The sequence below is a fragment of the Trichechus manatus genome, unplaced genomic scaffold (assembly GCF_000243295.1).
Source record: "Trichechus manatus latirostris isolate Lorelei unplaced genomic scaffold, TriManLat1.0 scaffold00093, whole genome shotgun sequence".
Taxonomy (NCBI): Eukaryota; Metazoa; Chordata; class Mammalia; order Sirenia; family Trichechidae; genus Trichechus; species Trichechus manatus.
In genome coordinates, this window is record NW_004444029.1 from 5,888,475 (window position 1) to 5,892,799 (window position 4,325).

A 4,325-nucleotide genomic window follows, 5' to 3' on the forward strand; every position below is an offset into this window, starting at 1 on the left:
CCACCTATTTCCTGATCTGGGCCAGGATGCATTTGTGTTCCAGGAACAGCTGACATGCAGCACTGTGGTTTGACTGCTGGCACAGAAATACACGGCTGAGTCCCCGGGCTCCATGGACTGGATCTCCATGCTACAGGGCGAGTTTTCGGGGCATTTAGCTGAAAATCGATCATTGGGCATTCCTGATTTATCCATAGCATCTTCATTCTGAAAGTAAATCAAAAACTTCAGCTCCTCTCCCAGCTTCTGACGATACCAGAAAACATAAGCGTGTCCTTCCATAGGGACACAATCCATCTTTGCTGTCTGCTGTCTTGCTTTGACCAGCTGTCTTGGAGTCTGGGTAACCTCCGTTTCCATGGAGCCTGTGGAGGAAGGAAACAGAAGCTGGAGAAAGCCCAGGAGTAGCCTGATGTTACAGCTCCAGGAGGAAGCCCTGACTCTGGAGTCCAAAAAGTCAACAGGACTGACCTGCTCCCAGGAAACACAGGACCGCCAGGTAGAGAACTATGGGGCCCATGCTGGTCAGGGAAGGCAGGGCTGGTGGTCTCTCTCTAAGGCTGCTCATCTGCATCAGCAACCTCCCACGGTCTTCACAGCTGCCAGGGGTGTTAGACACAATTATGTCACAGGCTAAGGGAGAGGCCTTTATTTTAGCAGGTGAAACAACTACGGTGAGTTTTAGCCTGCTTTCCTTTTGCTTCCCTGACTTTGCGCTTTAGTATATGTTTTCCAACCACCTGCACGTTATTTATTGATTTCTTTTTAACTTGTCCATCTATCTGTTCCTCTTCTACCTTCCGTTCCATATCACGTCTTAAACTATCCAGCCCGGTGTATACGAAGCATAGCTTCTATCACACTCGTAAAGTCACATAGGATCTACTTTACATTAAAAGATTAAATATTCAATTATATAAAGTAATATGTATTACACTTAAGCACTCGATATAGAGTAACAAGAACGTGAGTACTTTGCCTGAACTAATCATTTTAAAACAGAGATTATCGTGAGAAGGTTTAAACCCTGTGCCACACTTTCAGATTTCATCAGTCTTTTTCCACCTCCTCCAGGTAACCCTCACCCAAAGTTTAGATTTGTTATTTGCTTGCTTTTCATTTAAGTTTAGCACTTACATGAGAATCTGCAAAATATATTTTACTTAATTTTATATGTTTTTGGACTTTTATCTAAATTTGGTCATTCTGTTCATATTTCCCTTGATATGTTCTTTTTTATTGAGTATTTTACCTGATTCATGTTGCATATATTTTAGATCATTCATTTTCACTTATACTTACCATTCCGTTGTATGAGTTTGCTAAGACGTGTTACCCAGTCTTATATTAATGCTGACTTTTTCCCTGGTTTCAGCTACTATACGCAGCACTGCACTCTTGTACCTGTTCTTCTCACGTATGTGCAAGAGGGTCCCTTTATGTGAAAGGGAAGACTGAGTCTTAGAGTCAGCAGGTCAAGTTTGCATAATAACAAAACGTTTTCTAAAGTAAGTAACACAAATCAGTAGTCTCCCAACAGTGGAGGAGAGCTTGCAAATGCTCCACATATAGGACGGCAATTGCTGTTTGACACACTTTGAACTCTGCCCATCTATTAGGTTAAACTCTTAGCAACCCTGCAGGGAATCCACCCCATGTCAGTGGGTTTAGTGGTTTTGTTAGTAAGTTAAAACTGTAGCTCATAGTCATTATGCTTGCAATTTTCTGCTTACTTGGGAGACTGAACATATTTTTTTATACTTATAGGCCACTAGCGCTTTTTATTGGAGTCCCTGGGTGGTGTGCATAATCATTAATATAATTGACAGCTAACTGAAAGGTTGGTGGTTCAAGTCTACTCTGAAGAACCTCGGAAGGAAGGCCTGGCAATCTACTTCTGAAAACTCAGTCACTGAAAAGCTTATGGAGTGCAGTTCTACTCTGACACATGTGGAGTTGCCATAAGTTGGAGTCAACTCCATGGCAACTTTTTTTTCCCCCACATATAATAAGCACGTTATTTGTGTTTGCCATTATTTTCTGGACTATGTTTAGCTCTGAGATTTCCAAGCTGGTGTTCTAATCCACGGAGACAGAGGAAGTCAATAATATTTCAAGGAAAATCAGACATTTCCTTGATATAGAACTGTGGCAGCTAACCACTATTTACCGTTCCCACCAGTAGGTTGAAATTTATACACTGTGTCATTCTCATTATATAACACAGGTCGTTCCCAATAGTCTTAGATAACTGAAAATGAGATCACAGATTAACTAGTTCTTAGCGAATGCTCTTTATTTAGAAGACCAATCTAACAACAACAAAAAAAAGTGAACAATATAAGGACCCCTGAAATAAAAGATGTATTTATGGTGAAACTTTGGTTGACATCCTTGGCCTAGAATCTGATGCTGCCCCCTCCTGGAAGGAAGGCAGAAGACGCACTCACTTGCCGTGTGCCTGAGCTTCTGCGTGTGTGTGCGCATGTGTGTGTGTGCAAGTAAGATGGACAGGGAAGGGGGGGGCAGAGTGAGAGTGAGAGGAGGGAGAGGGGAGAGGAGAGGAATCAAGGTCAGGATGCAGAGTGACAGTCACGAGGAGGTGCAGAGGTGTGAGGAGAACCTGGAGAGAGAACGTCTGCTGGCAAGGCTGCTTCCGTGGGGGAATCAGCTCCAAGCTCTCCATCACATCTTCGAGGTTGAGGGTCTCATTCCTTATACTGGGGTCTCAACCTTGTTTGTCCTAGACCCCTTTGTCAGTCTAATGAAACCTAAGAAACTTCTCAGAAGAATGTTTTAAATGCATTAAGTAGAATATATACTATTACAAGGGAAACTAACTATTTTGAAATGCAGTTACCAAAATATATTTTTAAAATTTATGATATGTTAATATATGTACAACTTTAAATTTCATTTAACAAAACGTATCATGGTTTGCCTGAAATGTCATGATTTCTTAGCAGTGATAAGCTAACTTGTGTTTATCTAAGTTAGTATAATATGCAAATATCTGTGGCATCCATATCAATTGTAATATGATACAAAAATATCTTTGATTTCTCTTAGTGACTTTGTTGCAGGCTGTATCAATACTACTGTGGCTTATTCCCTACACTTACCACAGAAAGAAGTGTTATATTTCAGTTAGAGATTAGTGAAAATAAAGATATATTTTTCCCATTTGAATTCTGAATTCCATCCATGTTCCCCATGGTGTCCACGGATCCCAGGTTAAAACCTCCTTACTTAGAAGGGGACATGATTCATGCTGGAGGTCATGGACATGGCTCTCTATGAAGTTCCTATATTCTCAGAAATACTTTGCCTACATGAGCAATTTTGTTAGATTGTCAGTGATGTCTCGATTAAAATAAAGAAAGGAAAAACGAGTTTTAAACCACTTCTTCGGACTTTTTTACCTGTGGAAATTGTAACAATGACATGTACTTACCATGATTGTATCCTAGTCTTTGGACCATGATATGATTTCTGTAATCTGTCTTTCTATCCACCATCTTCATTATTGTCACCTGCATCATTACCTACATGCTCATATCATCATCATCATCATATTGTCTGTGTGGTCCATGAGGGGCGTTATTGGAATACAAATGGCAGGCACATGGTTTGATAGACACATACTCTCTTGTATGGAAGATCAGGGCTTTATGCAAAGAAACTCTGTAATCATAAATAATATCCCTAAAGTCGAATTACAGAAAGGTCTAAACAATCCCTTACAGTACTAAACATTACCATTTCTGAGACATCTTATGCGCCAATAAATGTAATACAAACTTAATTCTGGTTGACAGTATTTTAGAAAATTCTACTGGACTTACCCTCATAGCAACTGTCTTAAGCTGGGTTCTCTAGAGAAGCAAAACCAGTAAAGGTTATAAATATATATATATATATATATAGATTTATATCAAAGAAATGGCTCATGCAGTTGTACAGGCTGGAACGTCCCAAGTCCGTAGGTCAGGATAGAGGCGTCTCCTGATTCACGTATCCGCAGGGGCTGGCGAACCCAAGATGGGCAGATCAGAGAGCAGGGTTCTTGCTCACCGGCTTCGAAGATTAATAAATCCCAAGATCGGCAGGCAAGACCGCAGGTAAGCTGCTAGCTCAAGTCCCAAAAAACAGAGATCAGGAAACAGGAGGCAGCTGCAGGATCTAGCATGAGCAAAAAGCCCATGAGCCTTGCCAGAATGTCCACTTATATTTGATGCAGGAAGGAAACTCCCTTTCAGCTGGTTGGCTACTCACAGCAGATACCATCATGGAGTTGATGACAACATCATACGACTGCCAAACCT

At 40.9% G+C, this 4,325-nt stretch overlaps 1 long non-coding RNA gene across 1 annotated transcript; it reads right to left on the bottom strand.

The window, feature by feature from the left end:
• Window positions 1-235: 235 nt before the first annotated feature.
• On the bottom strand, window positions 236-3,955 carry LOC111821630 (uncharacterized). Its single transcript, XR_002824989.1, has 3 exons — window positions 1,303-3,955; window positions 472-599; window positions 236-365 (listed from the first exon to the last, which is right to left on the bottom strand). It is a non-coding gene; the product is annotated as an uncharacterized LOC111821630 (long non-coding RNA).
• Between the last annotated feature and the right edge of the window lie 370 nt (window positions 3,956-4,325).